Consider the following 22,314-nt stretch of genomic DNA (forward strand, 5'->3'; position numbering starts at 1 on the left):
CTGTGATCCGGCAAGGTTTCACAGTCAGAATGTAATTTGTCTTATGTATCTTCCCCAGTGTATCTTTTCTTTATGGTCATTTACATTCGGCGCACATTCACTATTTCTCTCTCTAGACTTCCTAGTGTGTTCCTCTACTTATCTTAATATCAATAGCTGTCTCATTTCTCCTCATCTCCTCCTTTGAGTTACTACCCTCTATTGGTGGTGGCACGTGCAATGCTGGCATGGAAATGAATATGGCATTAGCTTGAAATATTCACTAAGAAAGAGATCTATTATTGCCATAAGGATTTGAAGGAGAAATACATAGCAAAAGAACTGTTTATTTCTGCTTTATGCAAACACACATTTTGTAAACTGCTCTCCAGTTCTTATTTCAAGTGGCTTCACACATTGACCTTTTTTTCTATTAGCATTATCTCGCTTGTATCCTGCTGTAGATAACCAACATCTCTGCTACATTAGCTTCTTTGCTCACAGTGGATACTGTCTACAGTATTTCTGCAATGATAAAATAGCCGTTTCGTATTTTTTGTCATTGCCATTAAAGCAGCTTCTAAAAACTACATTATCAGTCAACAACTCAGCGTGGCTGTTTCTTCACCCCAGCACACAGTCAATATCAGTGATTTGGAAAATTAGCATTTTTGTCTGTTTTTTTCCCCATATTATTTTACAGGATAGACTTACTATAGATGTGAAATACAAAACTACTGCAATTATAGTGTATTGATGTACCATTTGCGGGCACATATGGAACCTTTCACTCATAGTGTTTGTTTGTCGGGAGGCTTGCCACCTAGCAACAGCTGGTGGGTTGTAGTGCAAGCCTCCCGACGATCGCTGGAGAAGGAGAAGTGAAAAGAAATTTCACTTACCTTCTCCACAGCCGGGGGAGCGGGCTGATGCCGCCGGAGCCTGAAGGCGCGCGCGCACGTAATACAGAGCTCCGGAGCTACTGCGCATGCGCGCATATTAATAGGGCGCATGCTAATGAGCTCTGTGATGCGCTCACGCTGGCCACGTGAGCGCACAGAGTATAGCAGCTCCCAGCCCGCCCCCTGCTCAGATTTTACCTCAGCGCTGAACATGGAGGACACTGTGTCTGTCTCTGCTACAGACACTCTCCCTGTGTCCCCTTCAGCCAGTGCTAGGAGCCTCAAACACAGAAAGAGGCTGCCTAGTGACACTTCCTCATCTGAGGACATTATTTTTAAGAGAAGAAAGCTGTTTAACCCTGTCAGGTCTGCAGACACCAGGGACAGCTCTGAGGCAGACAGTACACCTCAGGATAGCGACTCCCCCTCCAGTTTAGCATCGCTACAGGGGAGGAAAAGCACAAGTAAGAGGAGACATGTGAGCAAAAGCTCCAAGAGAGACGCCTGTTCAGGACTAATCGTCTCATTCCCAGGTATTGCCCGAAGTAGGAATACCTCAGCGGTACGCAATAAACCGCAGTCTCCTGCCCACGGGCACACTCCCCGAGCCTCAGAAAAGTATAAGAGGTCTCAGGGCTTACGTAAGGGGGCAAGTAAGCATCGCCCCCTTAAGTCCAACTGATTTACAAGATGTACGCAGCCAGGCCTCAGTAGACTGGGAGTCTGAGGAGGTGACTAGAACCTCTGCGTCCTCTAAGAGAGGCGAATATAGTGACCTGCAGATGGCCAGGGTGGCACTAGCAGGAGTCTCACCCCCAAATAAAATGTATTCCTCCCACTGGGCCTTACAGGAAAAGTCCGAAGTCCATAACTTTGCACAGTTAGCCTTCAGGACATCCCTCGTTAAAGAGGATGAGATGGTTCTACGTAACCATACAGGGATCCCAGATATCCCCGCCCTGTTCGCCCCCGATATTGACCCAGCACTATCTTCACTTATTGGTGATAAGACCCAGAGCGACTCAATTGACAAGCTGCTTAGGAAAATTCAATTGAAGGTTTCCGACGCTGCGGACCCCCTGCTGTTCGTACTGAACAAGGCGGAGAAAGAGGGTACCGCTAGCAGCTCCTTAGATTCGCTAGTGGCATCAAAGGCAGCACTCCTGAAGGCAATAAGCAGAGCCACCCTTATGGTTGGGCAGACCTTTGAGTTCATATCCAACACCCGCAGGTCCCGTTGGCTGTCCAGAGCAGGGCTAGCCGACTTAGCGCCCAAACCAGCGGAGGTCCCTAACCTGACTAACTTGGCCCTGATTTATTCGGCCCTGACTTCATAGATGAAGTCAAGATCCGGTATAAGGCACGCAAGTCGTTTGCGGATCTAAAAAGCCACCAGTCTTCCAAACGGCCCTTTCGTCAGGAGGGTCGTTCTGCCACTGCCAGCAGTGCGACCCGAGACTACCAAGACTATAGAGGCTCCACCCGAGGCCACAGAGGAGGCTACTCCAGGTCCCGGAATTCCAGAAGTGCGGCTCCTTCATCCTCCTTCCCCAGGAGAGACAGAGGAAACGGTGAGTGTACCAGAAGCACAGCCGCACCTTGGCCTCTCACAGGCCATACACCAGTGGAAAGAGATTACAACAGACAGGTGGTTGTTAAAAATTATAAAACAGGGTTTGTCCCTTCCGCTGCTGAGATTTCCTCGCCAGAGAATCCCATGCACAACAAACGCCAGTCCTCTCTTAGACAAGGTTTTAGTCACAGCCTTGTCTCAGGGAAGGATAGAATTGGCAGACACGTCCAAAACAGGTTGGACAAGTCACCTCTTTCCCGTAAGGAAACAGGACGGCTCCTACAGACCGGTTCTGAACGTCAAATCTCTGAACCAGTACATAAGACATCGTACGTTCAGAATGGAGGGTCTTACAGAGGTACCCTTCCTTTTGACGCAGAACGACTATTGCATAAAAATAGACCTCAAGGAGGCCTTTCACACTGTACACGTACATCCCAATCACAGAAGGTTCCTGAGGTTCCTCTGGAACAGCTCCCTTTACCAGTGGACTGTCATGGTTTTTTTGTTTGTCCAATGCCCCTTACACCTTCACGCGACTCATGAAGGCGGTGGTAACACACCTTCGCCAGAAACAAGTCCGATGCATAATTTATCTGGACGAACTCCTAGTCGTACACTCAGAGCAGGAGACACTACTCTCCCAGAGAGACACAATAATATCACTCCTGCTCGGCCTAGGCTTCTCAATAAATTATCCCAAGTCAGTTTTAACACCATGCCAATCAATTACATTCCTGGGATTCGTAATAGATTCCCGTTCTTTCTCTATCGCAGTACCGGCAGAGAAATGGACAGACATCCAAGCCTTTGTGTCCCACATTATAAAGCGTCGGCTCAGCCTGAGAGACCTCGCAAAGATCATAGGCAAAATGAGAGCTCTAGATCCCGGGTTCCTTCATGCACCCCTTATTTGCAGACACGCTCAGAACCGTCTAGGATTCCTTATCAGGATAGGCCTTACCTGTTCACACAGGATCAGGCTCACACCGGTAGTTCGCGAAGAAATACAGAGGTGGACAGCACTACCCATTCCTCCCCCCAGACCCCTGCAGGACCCTACACCGGTTATCATCATAACCTCAGACGCGTCACTCACGGGGTGGGGAGCCTTTACTCGCGACAAGGCCGTGAGGGGCAGGTGGTCCAGGCAGGACTCACAGGCCCATATCAACCTCCTGGAGCTAAGAGCAGCCAGACTAGCCTTAGCGGCCCTAGTTCCCCCGCACGCTCATCATATTCCCATTCAAGTCCGTCTGGACAACAAGACCGCAGTATCTTATATAAACAAGATGGGCGGCACAAGGTCCTTACCTCTCTGCCAGGAGGCGATAGACATCTGGGAGTGGGCGGTTCAGAGATCCATCCAGTTATCCGCAATATACGTTCCCGGAGAGTTAAACGAGTTGGCAGACTCTCTCTCCAGAACTCGTCTCACACTAGACAGAGCAACTCTGAGGCCAGAGATCTTTCGCAAGATCGTGACAGCCTTTGGGCAGCCGGGAATAGACCTATTCGCGACACCATACAACAATCAGGTTCCGACTTTTGTGTCCAGGATATGGTCCCAGGCGGCATTCCAGACAGATGCCATGTCTTTCCCCTGGACGGACCTAGTCCTCCCATACGCCTTCCCACCGCCAGCCTTGCTGTTGAGGGTACTACACAAGATCAGGTCGGACAGGGTACCTCAGATAATACTAGTATACCCGATCTGGCCATCCAGAATCTGGTTCCCCCTAATCAGCCAACTACGGAAGGGCCCCAAGATCCCCTTAGAGATCTCAGGAGAATGTTTTCAGGGTACCCAGGACTTACTACAGAAACTGCCACAATGCATGTGGATAGCGACATTGCTAGGTTGTTAGCACACTCAGACCTCTCAGCATCATCAACCGCACTAATTAATGCTTCACTGAGACCCAGAACCAAAGCTAGATACAGCGCCATAATTAAAGAGTTTATTTCCTGGCAAAACACCAGACCCAATGCTCGTCCCTCAGCACCAGTGAATTCAGCAATTGATTTCCTATCACATAAATATGATACAGGCTCAGCCTCGGCCACCATACGTTCGTATGGTTCCGCGCTCACCCTTCTAATCCCAGGGTTTTCAGAGAATAGATTATATTTACGCCTACTCAAGGGTATCTTCATATCTAGACCATCACGACCACGTTACTCATCCACCTGGGACATTGAACCTTTTCTCAATCATTTAGCCACCATTCCCTCTACATCCGAAGCCCTTAGCCTATCAAGAAAACTGGCTTCCCTGATGGCTTTATGCTTTCGCGGCAAGAGGTGCCGAGTTATCGTTAATAGACATTTCCGACCCATGGATGACCGCAACCCCAGCGGGTTTTCACATTAACCTCAAAGGGCACACAAAGACAAGTTCTATCCTCAGGCCCTTAGTAGAGTTTGACCTAGTTAGAGATCAGTCTGATCCCGCTCTATGTCTGGTAGATTGTTTGTCGGCATATTTATCCCTGACAGCACCAATAAGAGGTGAACTTTCCCAACTGTTCATTACGTGTCGTAGACCCTTTCGCCCAGCCAGACCGGGAACAATCCGGGGTTGGATTGTGTCGGTCATGCGGGATGCGGGTATAGACACATCACAATTTAAAGGGCACTCCCTCCGCGGAGCAGCAGTTACCTCTGCAGCAGCCAAGGGTTTGCCATTGCAGTGTATTATGCAGGCGGCTAGATGGTCCTCTACGCGTACCTTTGTAAGGCACTATTGGAGACCATCTGATCACCAAAAGGTGGAGTTCCTTAGAGCAACCACCAGGTATGTGGTAGTCTACCCACCAGCTGTTGCTAGGTGGCAAGCCTCCCGACGAACAAACAGTAGTTTGCAGGAATCTATGACCTGCAAACTTTCTTTGTTCTAGGGAATAGGATTGCCACCTAGCAACAGCGACCCACCCTACCCGCCCGTTGCCTTGCTAGGTCTGGTGGTTTCTCTTGCTGCGATGCTAACTGTTTCCTTTCTCCTTTGGTTACAGGCGCTCCAAAGAATAAGAGCAAACAGCAGGCGCAGCCAGCTAAGCAACAGAAACGAACCCAAGAAATCCGTTTTGCTTCGTCGAAGCACCGCTTGAAGTTTCCGTTACTGATCGTCGTACCTTACAGTATTCCCGTTGGTTGCCCAGTTACCCTATGGGCTAAATAATTAATTTCGCTCTTGTTGTCGAGCAGCAGTTATTAAACACGTTTATTCAGCATCATTCAGTCTCTTGTCTCTGATTGGGTACAAGTACTATGGGGTGTTATATTCTATTTCATGTTCTAAGGATTGCCATCCGTAAGCTTCTGTAAAATCTGAGCAGGGGGCGGGCTGGGAGCTGCTATACTCTGTGCGCTCACGTGGCCAGCGTGAGCGCGTCACAGAGCTCATTAGCATGCGCCCTATTAATATGCGCGCATGCGCAGTAGCTCCGGAGCTCTGTATTACGTGCGCGCGCGCCTTCAGGCTCCGGCGGCATCAGCCCGCTCCCCCGGCTGTGGAGAAGGTAAGTGAAATTTCTTTTCACTTCTCCTTCTCCAGCGATCGTCGGGAGGCTTGCACTACAACCCACCAGCTGTTGCTAGGTGGCATTCCTATTCCCTAGAACAAAGAAAGTTTGCAGGTCATAGATTCCTGCAAACTACTGTTAACACACAATAATACAGTCCTATTGAAAATCATTGTACACTGTCAAATCCTTTTTTTTTTTTCCACATTACACCATAGCTAACTTTTGGAGGTGAAAAACCAGGACCTTCTACACCGGAGGCATGACTGCAGCTATAAAGGGGGTTTTAGGTGGGTTGGGCGGTGCAATGAGGTGATGGGAGTGGCCTTGTGACACTCCTCTGCTATCGTCATTTCAGGGGCTGAACTCCCAGAGCAGCTTGGGACACTGTGGCTGACTGGTGGGACAGCGGGAAAGTCCCACTATTTTGACATTGTCCCGCTGTCTCACCAGCTGGCCACAGTGTCCCCCTGGACAATTGGGACAGTTGGAAACTATGCATTATACCCTGAGAAAGGAAATATAGGGAAATATATATCTTTTTTGCTTTATTTACACACAATTACCCTCAACATGAAAGTGAAAATAACATGTACACAATATATCCAATAAATAATTTAACCTAATTAGCAAAAAAATTGGTTTGGCTAAGTGGTTATACCCTTCAAGTAACCATTATAAACTTGCTCAGGTACAGCAACACTACATTAAAATATGACAACATACTATTTGGTCCTAAATGTGTCCTCTTTCATCCTGGCTGTGATGCACCAGTATTGCAGCAATTGTATTGCGACATAACGATTGCACACTGACGCTATGCCATTAAACAAAGGTTGAGAAACTGGTGACACAAGTGCGCTATATAGCAGCTGGTAAAAATGAAAACAAAAATGGTGTCCCCACACCATAACAAATTGAGCAACAGGAAGGATTTGTGTTTAAAAAACACGAAAAATCGTGTCACTGTCTCCGGTGCTAAACAAAAATATTACACTACTGTATAACATCCCTAGTAGGGGATGGTCGTCTCCTCTTCTCCGCCTCTAAATAAACTTGTGGTGTGGAGATAGATCAAACCGCGAGGATCCCCATATGTTAACGTTACAGGTGTCCACCACGTGAGTGCAGCATAAAAACGGGATACTGTATCAAGGGATAGGCTTCTCCTCTTCTCCATTTATTACAGACAATATTTGAAGGGTAGGCGAGGGTACATCTCTGTGGCCCCGATATTATACATACATCTGTGTTTGCATATAAAAATGGAAATAAACCATATATAGTGTAATACAGTTTAATGGTTGAAAGATTTACATACAAACACAAATGATAATAAAAAGTGCAACGTCCCCCAGTGTATATGCAAATCGAAATATTTTTGAATGAGTTGATACTAAAGATGTTCTCAACTGAAGATATATATTTTGCTATTATTTTTCCTAAGCCTGATGCTGACTAAAAAGCAAGTTGGCTGTTACTTCTCCGGTATTGCATGCACAACATGTTTTTGCCTGTATGCATATTTGTAGAGCATCCCCCACTGTAATTTTAGTTTGATACTTATCATTATTTAATCAGCCAATACTTGCTGCAGTTGATACTCCAAGTGGGAACAGACCCACTTATGCATTTTATATGCAACTATTCAGTCAACAATAAATACATCTCTGCGTCACTTGTACTTGCATACACTTAATTCCAGAGCATGTACTGAGATTAGATATTTAATAGCACCTAGGGTCCCCTTCACTGTGGTGAGACTGCCAGACATTGTGGTTCCAATGTGAATATTTTTCTTCATGCTTGTATGGTAACCTGAAATAAATAAAAAAAAATCAACCTCTGCGATGCTATGACATTCTGTTCACGCTGAAGCAGTTTCATCTGCTGAGAATACATGCTGATTTTAACATTGTAACTACATTTTATTGGGTTACTACTATATAGGAACAGCATGGCAGTCTCATGTGAAGAGCAGCAGAGGAGATGTGGGAATTTGGAGTGTGGAGTGTACAGTATGTACAGTACATTAACTGTATATAGTTTCTCCACAGCAACTAACTAGTGTTATGTACATATCAGGTGGATAATTCTTTCAAGATTTCATTGAGCATAGCCCTCCAATGATGTCTCCCAGATCTAGCCAGCATCTTGTCAGTTTGTAAGTAAACTCTCAGTAATTAGTGAACTACAAACTGACAAGATGCATGTGTATACTGGTTCATGATTATGAGAAATTAAGGAACTGTAAACAGAACATATTGTGTTTTTGTTTGTTTTTTAACCATGTTGTATTGCCATGTCAATGTAACATTTTTAAATTAACGGTAGTGGGGAAAAAATATTTGTTATGTTATAATGGATTGTCGTGCTGTCTGCTCTGATAAAGAAGGTATTAGTATAATATGCACTGGCTCAGACTCAATGCTGAATAAAACAGTTAGTATAAAAGAAGTAGTGAGTCTTAATAGAAAATACCGGTAAGTCTCACCCGTTCTAAACTGACTTACTCTCAAATGACTTAATTCAATTGAAGGGTAATTGTGAAATAAACTTTCCTCTGGCTAGTATAGTGCAGATTACCTAGCTTGGCACTATGGCACGGTTAGCATTGCTGTTTATAACTAAACCAGTTTTCAACAATACAAGTCTCTGTGATATATCACTGTCTGAATGTCCCTGCTGTATTGCCTACAGATTGCAGTGGAATTTTCTGCAATATTTCACTCAATAAATGCCCCTGCTGGATTGCCTGCTGAGGCCAGATTGTGTTTTGCTTGAGATTATTTGAAAAGTCAATTCTTCATATTATTAAAGTACCCATGTAGACTAAAATGTTGATGGTCAATTAGATCTTTCATAAGCATTTACTGATTCTAACAAATATTTAGATATTGATCTGGGCATGGGAAAATGTAACCGGAGGATGACTATACTTGCACCAACTATGCGAGATTGGTGGGTTAGCGCTCAAGTAACCTATGACCGATGGGGCTGCAGGACCAGAGTGGTCCAAGCTCTTAAATGCAGTGCGGAAATGGTAATGGTTCTGCGCTCTCCTTATTGGGTGCTTAAATAGTAGGTGCCCCTAATGAGCACCCTGTAATGTTTAATCTGTAGAAGTATACTGTGGTTTTTTGCTGCTGATGATTGACACAGTGGTGATATACAGATAAAGTGGGGGTCATCTTTGCAGGGGCTGGTGATTCTATTGCCAGCCCCCACCAGTGGCCAGCTACCGCCAGAGGTGCGCACGCACGAGACGCTTGCATGCCCCTTGGCAACAGGGTCAGTTGCCAGTCCCCAGCTACTCCTCCGCCATTGCCGCCAGTCCCCCTCACCGCCTCGACCCCCCCGAACTGGGCAGCATCTCCCTGAAGCGGAGATGGGCAGGGAGCTGCTGCCCAGCTGCTGTGATACTGGGACGCGCATGTGCATGAGACGCATGCGCCCTCCCAGTCCCTATCACTGGCGCTGGCCAGTGAATGGGATCTGGTGGGCGCCGGGATTGAATGAGCGGCGCTACACCTGTATTATCACACTGCTGGCACATTAATGTCTATTGTGACCAATGATGAATTATTGTACTTAGCTGCACATATGGGTGTAAAAGATCATACATTTATTTAAGTGAATTTATTATGAAAGGGATGCGACCTTTTGAGTCAGAGGGTGACAGCGGCCATGTAGCTTCCACTCGCTTGGAGGTTATGTCCGCTGCTGGCAAGGTGTTGAGGAAAAGGACAAAAGGGGAAGCAAGGTAATGTTGTCACTAAATCCTGTGTTAAGGCAACACACAGGAAGGACACAAAGGCAGTATGTGAGGGTGAGGTGATTGGGAATAAGAACAACTAGGTCAAGGTCCAGGGGGTAACTGACGGTGGGTGGATGGCACCGGAGGCTCTTGATGTGATAGGTTGTGGAGCCGCTCACTCTGTGGAATGTTCTGCTCTGGATTGGTGCTATGATGTTGATAGGCAGCACAGAGGGGGGATTGCGCCGTGCGAACAATATTGTTAGTGCAGATATTATGTACCTGTATCGCTATATGAGGATATCAGACTGGCGATAGATGAATAGCTGTCAATAGTTAAGGTTCCTACACCCTGCGCATTTACCGCAGTGAAAGAAACCCTTTCTGTCAACTAATCTCGTGTGCAGACTGTGTTTGGGTTTTAAGTGTTTTTTTACTAGTCTCTGTCTGAGGTCTGGCGCTTTCCTAAAAATTACTGTTGGTTTTTCTGATAAATGCTGTTGCAGTTCATTGTCTTGTCTTAATACGAAAGACACAGCCGATGTCCTGAGAAAACTTCACGATGTTCATTTGGAGGAGGACCATCTACTTGTATCCTTAGATGTAGAATCATTATACAACTGCATCAAACACGATTTAGGAATACAAGCAGTAAAGTATTTCATGGAAATGGAGGGCACGACTGACTTTCATGATTTTCTGTTAAACTTACTGGACTTTGTCTTACGCAAAAATTATTTCGTCTTCAATAACCACTACTATATCCAAGGAAGGGGGACAGCGATGGGGGCAGCCTGTGCCCCCACGTATGCCAACCTCTTCCTTGGATGGTGGGAGAGGGAGTTTGTCTTTCAGGAGGAAATGGACACTGAATGCATACACAGCTGGATGCGCTATATAGATGACATCCTGATCATATGGAAAGGTTCTCACCAGCATCTCACCAACTTCATCCATAAACTTAATAAGAACAATCTCAACCTGAAATTTACATACGAATGGAGCAGAGACAGTATCACCTTCCTAGACCTCCGCATCTATCGAGGAGATAACAACATCCTATCGACCGAACTATACAGGAAAACAACCTCAACCAACAGCTTACTGCATAACACCAGCGCCCATTTTCCCCCAACTAAGACAAATCTCCCTAAGGGAGAATTTCTACGACTTCGCCGCAACTGTTCAGAGGATGCTGTTTACGAGGACAAATGCAAGGATCTGTCAATGAGGTTACAAGAAAGGGGCTATTCAAAAAGAACTATCAAAAAAGCCAGAAGAGAAATCCAAACCATCGAAAGGGACGAAATGCTGTTCCACACTAAACCCACCTCGGAAGACACCAAAACCATCAGGATGGTGGGGGACTTTTGCGACGAATGGAGAGAAATCTCCGACATTATCCAAAAACATTGGCATGTCCTGCTATCAGATGATGATCTGGCAACCAGCCTTAATCACAAGGTCGACATGAGCTGGCGTAGGGCCCCAAACCTACGGGACAACCTGGTTCATAGCCACTTCGTAGCCAAACAACCGAATAAACCCGTGACGACAGGGAGCTACCCATGTGGAGGATGCAAAGCCTGCACTCACATCATAAATATCACATCCATAACAGACAGATATGGTGAAGCCATCAATATCCGGGGATTCCATAATTGCAAGTGTACTAATATGATCTACTGCATCACTTGCCCATGTCAAATCAAATATGTGGGGATGACCTCACGACCTCTCAAGCAGAGAATCCTCGAACACATAGGCAATGTAAGAAATGCAACTAATGACCGCAAAAAATTTAAAACCATCACTACAGTTGCCCGGCATTTCCAGCAAGCACATAACTCCAATACCAACGTACTCAGTTTCTTTGGACTTGAGCAAATTCACTTAGGCAGGAGAGGTGGTGACATCAACCAAGCACTACTGAGAAGAGAGAGCTGGTGGATTTTTCAACTGGGGACACTTGCACCTAATGGCCTCAATGAGGGTATCAACTACAGTGCCTTCCTTCAATGAACCCCTTTCCACCCCATTTTTGAATTACCCAAACGCCATTTGCAACCCTTTCTCAAACAAGGCTTTTTGAGACACCGTTACTAGCGGGTACTATAATATAACCTGCTCCATGTACTTATTCAACCGTACTATCAGGAATTTATGACTTATAACCTATTTGACCCGGCACTGGACCAACATAGGTTCACACCTATAATTGTACATACCTTACTACGAGGTCTCTCCAGATGTATAAATGTACAGTATAACTTTGCATTGTATATAGTGTGTATATATCATGGCTCAAGACCAATTTTTATCACCACCCCGCTCCCTACGGGAAGTATCGGATTAGGAGCATGTCCCATACAGCCATTATATACTCTGAATAGCACTGACGGAGTGCACAGAAATTACTATATCTATATGGCTTACTCCATATCACTCAATCGCATCTCACATGCCAGTAACTCAGTACTTAATATTATTTTTTTCCTCCTTTTCATTCATCAGTTTTTTCCTCCTTTTCAGTCTTCAGATTAAGCTAATCACTTTTTTAGCACACGGATGCTCTGCATAATGTGTCTCAGTACTAATATCATGACCATCATTTTTTCCTATTATAAAAACCACGAGGTTTTTCATTATTACTAATATTAATTTTCCTCTAAATATTGCTCATTATTGTGACCATCATCTTTCCTATTACCAAGACCATGATGTTTTATGTTTTTTGTTTTTTGTTTTTTGTTTTTTTTTGTTGTTTTTTGTTTTTGGTGTCTTTTATCATCATTTATATAGATACCATTAGGGCTGTTTCACACAGTACGGTTCCTGCCGCACGGTGAAATCCCGTACGGCCAGGGAGCCGTGCCGCACTCAGCAGTTGTGAATGGACACTATTGTGTCCATTCACACGGGACGGCCACGGCCCGGCCGCACGGCTGCAGCCGGATCCCCCCACTGGAAGGGACGGCTGCCGGGCTGTGGCCATCCCTGCCATTATAAAATTCTGAGTGCGGCGCGGCTCCCTGACCGTACGGGATTTCACCGTGCGGCAGGAACCGTACTGTGTGAAACAGCCCTTACTAACAATGTTTTTTCATTTATTCATTTTTCATTTTTCATTGTTTCATTTACCAATGTACCAGCACAAATAGGGTTAATCACATAACCCTGCTTATGATTCCCTCAGCACTTTTCTCCCCCTTGTTATATGTTAAATTTTATTTATTAACATATTAATATCAACAGGGTCCATCGCATATCCCCATATATATATATTAAATCTGTTCATTAATATATAAATATCAACAGGGTCTATCGCATATCCTATGATTTCCCAGCATACTTCTTCCCCTCTAGCTGTTTCCAGCTACCTTCTTCAAGTCCAGGTCGGCATCTGGTTAAATCACTTTTGCACGTTATGCAGACTGACACAACCCAGTCCATCCCGGGGAACCACTATTCACAATAGAGGGTCTTCCCCTCCTATACTGCGCCTGCATCCTACGTAGTGCACAGTACTTTCCCCGCACTTGACTCGCAGATCAACTGCAGACCTTATCATTGGCCACTTCTGATTGGCCACGCATCATGTCAATCAACGGCGGCGTCCATTGATTGGCTGCAAGTTCCGTCATTAGACGGGCTTCCCCCTTCCCCTCCACGCGTCAGTGACCAAGCGTCAAGCGAAACACGTGTCTGACGCAGGACACACCCCCCTGAGGACTCCCTCTCCGCTGTCTCATCCCGGACACGCCGCTCCGGCACCCGCTGCGCTCCATCAGCAGGGAGGACACGCTGCCCCTGCACACGCTGCGCTCCAAGCAGCAGGAAGGTAACGCAGGCTAGAGCCTGCCAGCCCCCCCAGCAAAGGGGGACATTCTCGGCCATCCCCCCACTCCAGGGTGATTAATTGTCGATGCGCCTCCATTCCAGACACCCGGCCGCATTACGAGCGGTCATTCCCCCCGCCAGATAGCAATTACTAGTGTCAGCACTGGTAACGCAGTGCACCTACATTGTGTACAGTCATTAACACATATGAGCCTCCAATACCATCACGTTACACGCCGTCTCTATGCCAAATAATAGATGCATGTTTAAACGGTAGATATATGTATGCTGTTCCAGCAGATTGCTGTTTGCTAAAAATTTTTGGTAATATATGTGACTTTAACCTTTCTATCCTATGACATCACCATATTGTCTGCTATTTAACCCCACAATAGCATTTTTCTGTGAATTTGGTGGCTTAAGCGGTGCTCATGTGTATGCGGTCCCAGCAGAGCCTCAAATTTGCATGGCCTAATTTGGTTGATTGCTAATTCAAATGTATAACAGGATGTTTAATTGCCATTCTCTTTACTTATAAATTAAGAAATAGATGTTACTCTATATTGCCTGCAGCTATATCTTAGACCTAAACCTGCCTATCCTGTGAGATCATTATATTGTCTGCTATTCAATCTCATAACAGTATTTCCATGTAAACCTGGTGGTCATTATTGCATAAATTAAGAGACTATCACAAGGTGTGGAGACTGTCTCAGGGTGACTACTACCCCCAAACAGAACCTCCCCTGCAGGAACCTATCATTGATCCAAACATTGATCGAACCGAAATTGTTCTGTTCAATAAACAGTGTGTAAACAAACCCCGGGGTGAACCAGGTGATCAGACCTTCCAATTTCTGACACCTAGAACACTATCCTTCATTGGACCGAGGGTACATTCATCCCCCTCTCTTTTTTCACTCCCACTCTTACTCCCACCAGCGCTACTCTCTCAATCATTTCACTTTAAAGCCATACCCCACTGAAAGCGCCTGGCACCATCCGAACCCAGAAGCTAAACAGTGTTGGGCCGGCCCAGTACCTGTCTGGGGAACTAACAGGGAATAGCCGGTGCTGTAATCTATTATATCAGTAGAGGCCTAAGCGCGGTGAGAGTTTAAACCTAATTACTATCCCCCTTTACCCCATCTTCTCATCATATATTTGCTGTCCCCACTTTTCCTTTCAATTTCTTACATCCTCAGAACAACTGGGGAGGTGTGTCCTGCGACATCACAACTGTCATTTTCCTCCACGACTAACAATTCTCTATATGTCAATATTGTGTATTGCAAAATGAACAGTTGATGTATAATATGAAATAATTTTCGCTGCACGTATTCATAAACCCACATTGGTTTGGGTTTCTTTCGATTTTTCCCTCGAAGTGGAGGGACCATACCTTTATTTTAAACATTGTATCAGTAAAAGTTACGTTTTAATATATAGACATCATTACATTTGCATTATATATTTTGTCAATTACTTATAAGTGTGCCCCAAAAAGCCTTGTCGGGTTCCCTTTCGAGTCACCTCCAGACTCCGTTTTTTTCGATTAGAGTATTGTCCCTGTCGAGTGCGGCTATCTCATGATATGCGTTGTCAACTAAGTCCTCATCATAAAGTTTGACAAGAAATTGGTCTTTCAGGTCTCTGGCCTGTGTCTCAATGTCTTAAGGTCTGGAACAATTATGTTTTAAACGGCGGAACTGTCCTTTAGGTATGCCATCTAACCAGGGTTTGTAGTGCCCACTGGTATATAAGATGTATCTGTTAACATCTACAGTCATCCTAAAGGTTTTTTTATGGTGTTGGAGTCAATGAAAATTTGACTGGCTTGTGTGGTGAAGTGTAAGTTTCTGTCATTATTGTTAAGATAATCCATGAATTGTAGGAGAGAACTGTGGGAGCCCTTCCAAATGAAGATGCGGTCATCGATGTACCTCCGCCATAGGATCAAATTTGGCAACCAGCTATGCTTACCCCAAATGAAGTCCTCCTCTCACTTACCCATAAACAGGTTAGCTTAGCTGGGTGCCACCTTCGATCCCATGGCGGTCCCAGTGGTCTGTAGGTAAAATGTGTAATGAACCAAGTGTAATTGTGGTCTAATAGGAAGTCTATGGAGTCCATGATCAATTGTATCTGTTCCTGTTTTAATTGCTGAGCTTGTTCTAGAAAGTGTCTGGTGCTGTTAAGTCCTCGGTTATATTTAATTACCGTGTACAGTGATGTAACATCACTTGTCGCTATCCAGTAGTCATCGTGCCAATCTATGGTGTTTAAGGTTTTGATGATGTCGGTGTTATCCCTAATATAGGATGCAATTTCGTAACGAGGTCTTGTAAAAAGGTGTCTGCATATTGGCCCTTATTCTGGTTGGTGCGGCCGGAGCCGCACACGGTGCTCCGGCCGCACAAACCAATCCCCGCCCACGAGACGGATCGCCACGGCCGTCCGTACACGGACGGCTGGCGATCCGCATAAAAATGGTGGGGCGTACGCCTCCACCATGGTGGGAGCTGCCCCCTGCATTCGATGGTCGTCGACCATCGAAGGCAGGGCCGCACGCCACAGCAGCTCCCGCAAGCTGAGACCACACGGACAATCGTCCGTGTGATAGCTTGTATGGGGGCTGAGAGCTGACATCCGGCGACGTCAGCTTTCCGCCCCCATCAGTGGCGTCATACCCTGATTAGCATGCATACGCCCCGCGTTTGCATGGGAACGCCCATGAAACGCGGGGCGTATACATAGGGAAATGAGGGTATGAAGCCCCTCACGCCCCTATACGCCCCCTTTGCGGCGGACGAAATACGTCTGCGGCGAATGGGGCTGCACATGCGCAGATTGACCTCTGCGCATGTGCAGACTAAAAACATCGGCGGTACGGCCGCACGCGGGCCGTACCGTCCGATTCAGAATAAGGGCCTCTGTGAGAGATTTGAAGAAATGGAATCAATACCTGAAATAATGGGTCTACCAGGGGGGTTCTGAAAGTTTTTGAGAGTTTTGGTAAGTAGTAAAAAAAATGTTGGGTGTTGTTGTTTGAGAAAAGTGTATTCAAGTTTGCCGAGGATGCCTTGGCTGAATCCTGCAAGTACTAGTGCATCTAATTTCTTTTTGTACGCTGGTGTGGGGTCCTTAGGAATTATTCTTTAGGTGTTTTGGTCATCTAGCAGTCATAGCGATTCCTTAATGTAGTCTGTTTTGTGAATGACAATCCCCCCACTTTGTCCGCTGGTTTAATCACTACGTTTTTGTTGTTCTCTACATCTCTGAGTGCCTGTGATTATTTTATTGTCATGTTGTTGCGTGAGTTATGTGGATTGTGTTTGGCAGTGAGGCGATCTAAATCTTCAGTAACTATTTCTTCAAATGTTTTAATCTGATGGCTTTCGACATGTGTGGGATTGAATGTGGATTTCGGTTTGAGACCAGGGTATGCTGATATATGGCTGGTGTTTCACTATTGTTTCGCATTATTGGATTGGACATGAAATATTTTTTCAAACAGAGTTTGCGAGGGAATGATTGTAAATCACAGGATGTTTTGAATTTATCCGGCTTGGCATACGGTGGTATTGTCGACCACACTTGGTCGACAGTCATTAGATCGACACCATTGGGTTGACAAGGGTCAAGGTCGACAGGGTTCTAGGTCGACATGGGTCAAGGTCGACAGGGTTCTAGGTCGACATGGGACAAGGTCGACATGGGTTTAGGTTGACATATGCGTTAGGTCGACATGGGTTAGGTCGACAGGTCGTTAGGTCAACATGTTTTTTTTTCACTGTTTTTTGAGTCGACGTGCCCACAGGCGGTATTTCATGCCCTACCATCCACTAGGTCGTGGTGGGAGACTAAAATAGTGTGCCGAGCACAGCGAGGCACCGTGCCTGAAGCCTAGCGAGCGAAACGAGCGATGCGAGGTGCTGCGGTTCACTTTCAACTGTGTCCATGTCGACTGTGTCGACATTCGGGTCCTAAAACAGTGGAAAAATGCATGTCGACCTAACAACCTGTCGACCTAACCCATGTTGACCTAACGCATGTTGACCTAAACCCATGTCGACCGTGTCCCATGTTGACCTAAAAACCTGTCGATCTTGACCCATGTCGACCTAGAACCCTGTCGACCTTCCTCCCTGTCGACCCAATGGTGTCGACCTAATGATTGTCGACCAAAGTACTGTAGACAAAATGATCCATACCCATCCAGCTTATTGGTAGGTGAAAATTTTAAAACTTGGATAATACTGTTTCTTGTTCTGTTGTGAGTGTAATGTCGCCTGCCTCTGTGTTTAAAAAATTCTCCCCCCCCATAAGTTGTGAGGTATATCAGCGGTTGGAGTGTCAGTAATGGTTGGGGTTATTATTGTTTTGTTGTGAGATGTTTTATCACATGGTTTAGTGTCCAATATGTTGTTTGTTTTATCTGTATTATATTGTCTGGTGTGGTGATCGAGCCTTGGTCCAATGACAGTCTTGCTAAATCGTCATAGTCCTTGTCATCATCAATTTCATGGATAGAGAATGATGTGTGACTGGTTGTGTCAAGGGTGTCGTAGAATTCTGTGACGGCGGCGGTGGATGTCTGTAATTGCCGAGGACTTCGTTGACAACGCATATCACGAGATAACCGCACTCGACAGGGACAGGACTCTAATCACCAGAGACACCACTAACACACAGGGACCACAGGAAGTTACATTCATCACGCAATTTAATCAATAGTCACAGCAACTCAGAAATATACTTCAAAAACATTGGCATGTATTAAGACAAGACCATGAACTGCGACAACATATATCAGAAAAACCGACTGTAATTTTCAGGAAAGCACCAGACCTCAGACAGAGACTAGTAAAAAAACACTTAAAACCCAAACACATTCTGCACACGAGATTAGTTGACAGAAAAGGTTTCTTTCACTGTGGTAAATGTGCAGGGTGTAGGAACCTTACCAGTACAACCAGGCACAACACCTGCACATCAGTTACTATCAACAACACCTTCCACTACAAGCAGCACCTGTCATGTGAAACCAAGGTGTCATTTATCTGTTAAAATGTCCCTGTGGACTTGAGTATGTAGGAAGGACTACAAGACCATTCAAGGTCAGACTATACGAACACATAAGTAGCATAAAAATTGGTTATGAAAAACATAGAGTTTCCATGCAATTCAAGCAAGTGCACGGTTCCAATCCCATTGGTCTCACTTTGTCAATCATCAGCAGCAAAAAACCACAGTATACTTTTGCACCAACTATGGTTGTAGTTGTGGCAGCCATGGAAGTCTGATCTACTACCATTTATACAATTGCGAGTATCCAGTCATCTAATGTGAGGTTACATGGATACCAATGCTACCAATTGATTTGGAAACAGTAACCATAATAAATTAAAAGACAAGAAAGTTGAACACATTTTTACAATGTGGGAGAGTTAAGCTGGCCATACATCTACAGATCGATTGTCAGATTGGGTTGGTTGGAACAAAAACCTGCTAATATCTGAATGACAGTTTTTGGCAGTTTTCCAGCATTTCAAAGCAAATGGTCAACTGTCATTTGCTCTCATCCATTACCAGGGTTTTGTTTCAACCAGCCCAATCTGATAATCGATCTGTAGATGTATGGCTGGCTTTACATATCTACGTTGTCAAATCCAATAAAACTACATATTCATGAGTCTTTTAGCAAATCTATGTGGTATATGACTCGAAACTTAGGAAACTACCTTCTTATTCAATTATACAATACCTAACATATATTTCTCATCAAAAAAAAAAGAAAGAAAGAAAGAAAAATGATCTGAACTTCCACTAGCAAAATTCAAATGGGCTTCCATTCTCCATACACATGACTCAGAATGGCACATACAGTATATTTTGATATGTGTCCACAACACTTCAATAACACTAGTTACATGCAATCACACTTTCACCACCCAATTCATATCATGAAACACAGAGTTTCATGGAAAAACCTATCTGTCCAAGTTGCATCTGACTCTGAATGGGTCAAATGTAAACAAAAGATGTGTGGATTCTGCAGATGCGTTCTGTGCAAAAAAATCACCATTTTTATCTGTTATTGCTTGATGTCTCAGTTTTGGGAATAATTTGTTGGGGATAATTTGTTGTCCTTGGGCTATGTGCTCTGTGGGTTTTTAAATCTTATGTATATATGCCTAGTGCCCAAGTGTAAACAAAACACTGCCATCTGCTGTCAGTGAGTGAAACTACATCTTTTTCTCACATAAGAACCACAGAGGCAATCACTCATACAGAAACACAGAGGCAATCACAAGGTAGCAGACTAGCTTTTGAAGCTTTTGCTTTGTGCTGGCTTAGCTAATAGTTAATATTTAACAAAGTGGTGCATTATTATTACATAATTAAAGTTTCCATGAGTAATTAGGGCTACTTGCCTGCAACAAAGTTATTGTGCTATAGCGTTGTTTCTTGAATGCTGCCATTTATATGCTAGTAATAGAGTATTTAAAATTATTTATTAGAACGTATTGTTGTTATAGGGTGTATGGCTTTTTTCACAGTTATCTAGCCAACAAATGGTGTATATTATTTCCAGTTCTAGGTGTTTTTAAAACTATGTGCTGCACATCTATTGGTGGTTAATTGCTGCGACTTGGTTATCCGGCTGCTGGGTGGGTGACTGGTGGGCATTGAAACTCTGATGCAAAACAATGACATCACTAGTGCTGTGCATCACAAGCCCTGCTCCACACCCAGGTTTGTCACATGGGTTCATGTATTTGTCTTTTTGTAATTTGATGGCCCATTTGGAAAATTTCTAATAAATTGCCATATTATTACATGACTGCCTGTTCATACAATGGTGCGGTGGGGTGCGGTCCCTGCCCAGGTGTTACTATCTGCGGGGTAACGTCAAAGTGCGGATTCCTCCCTACATTTTCCATTCTGTTTTATGGTATTACTTAATTTGATACTTATCCATTCAGTCAATAGGCAATCTCTCGAACCTTTATTGTCCTAGATGACACTTTTAGACATAAACCATCAATTGTAGCAGAGGTCCTGGATAAACATGATCATGCTGATATTTGGTTTGCATCATTAAGCACTACATTATGCAGGAGCCGTGCCAAAGTATAATCCACATTGGACATTATCAACACTTTAAATAGAACACTGACTAAACCCTTAAGGGAAGGGTATTATATACTGTATATTTTCATTATCATTACCTCTTGATTTTTTTAAGTTAACAGCTGGTCTTTCTCATTGGTTAACTATACATCCTGAACATAGAACAGATTTGTAATGCATTGGCAAGGTCTATTATATTTATGGGGAACCATTACCAACAAAAGTATTTGAATATTTTCAAAAGGGGTTTAGTATTTTTCACCTCACTTTTGCTTTATGATGGTAAATACCCAATTCCTATAGATGTTATGTCCATTGCATGAAGGAGAGCCAGTTTAACAAACATTCTTTTTTTAAAAATTCTTATGATTGCATGTGCTGATCTACTCAGTTTTGTATTTTAACCCTAGAATGAGCACTGGGCAATGTTGAGGATTATTGAGGATTATGAGGATTATTGATCATATGCACAAGTGAACTAGAAGCAGAAGATCAGTATTTTTGCGAACATTGATTTGTGTAGGACTATTGATCATCATAACTAATCTTATATATTGTGCATGCATTTTTTTGAAAATTTTTAATCTAAAAAATTATCATTATAATATATATATATATATATATATATATATATATATATATATATATATATAGTATAAGTCTACATAAAATGTATATATATAATTTTGGAAATGATTTCCCTATTTCAATATTAGACCTGTAATTAGGGTTGGTCAATAGTGTCACCATAGGCGTGCGCAGCCCATTTTATTAGTGGGTATACAATTGTAGGGGCGTGTCCATCACTGCCTACTGGGCATCAATAACATTGCAGGGGTCCCGGCAGGCGAATGTCCCGGTGCTTGGAGATAATGTCACCTCCAATCGCCTGCTTTGGACCCTCCTCCACCAGGTGGGACGTCGTGGGACAATTTGCTGGGGGGGGGGTGCCTGGGGGGATGCCGGTGTAAAGGGGACAAATCCCGGGTTGCACCCGAGTCCAAAAACCCGGGTGCAACCTGCCATTTTGGTGGTATCAGTGACAGTGACTGCTGCAGCCACTCATGGCCACAGCACCACAGTAAAGAGTCATTTATTTTACTTTAATATTTTATCATACCTTCCAACATGACTTGGCTTGGCGTAGTGGCTGGCTACCTGTGACCGAGGTGAGGAGTTCCCGACACGGTGGCTGGCATGCTGGCTCTGAAAGGCAGGTGGGAAGCATGGGAGTGGTGCGGGTAGAAGGGCCAGAGTTCAAGCAGGGGGGCGGGCGTGCACAAGGTCAGGGGTGTGCACGGTGATTGCGTCACCGTGCGCAGTGAAGTTTGCGGGGGCGGACCTCAGTGGAGCCAGCAGCACCGCAGCACCCGGTCTGAACCCAGCCGCAGCGGCAATGATCTGTATTGTTGGAGTGTGGGCTGGAGGTCAGCGGCGGCGGGCAAATAATGCAGTTCTGTCCGCCGCCGGACAGTAACCGGGTGCTGCGCTGTCGAGGGCCTGCAATCAACATTTTAGAGTGGAATTGTGTGGGGGTGCCGGCGGTGACCCCCCGTGCACACGCCTATAAGTGTCACCAGTGAGTGACAGACGGAGTCTTGA

The 22,314-nt window shown here is 44.7% G+C and overlaps 1 protein-coding gene and 1 pseudogene across 3 annotated transcripts in view; both read left to right on the plus strand.

Moving 5' to 3' along the window:
• CDH12 (cadherin 12) overlaps nt 1-22,314 on the plus strand; it is an 849,072-nt gene that overhangs the window by 417,709 nt on the left and 409,049 nt on the right. The window lies entirely within an intron of this gene.
• LOC146005964 (5S ribosomal RNA) lies at nt 14,540-14,658 on the plus strand (annotated as a pseudogene).

Source organism: Crinia signifera, chromosome 5 (genome assembly GCF_055691185.1).
Source record: "Crinia signifera chromosome 5, ASM5569118v1, whole genome shotgun sequence".
NCBI classification, from domain to species: domain Eukaryota; kingdom Metazoa; phylum Chordata; class Amphibia; order Anura; family Myobatrachidae; genus Crinia; species Crinia signifera.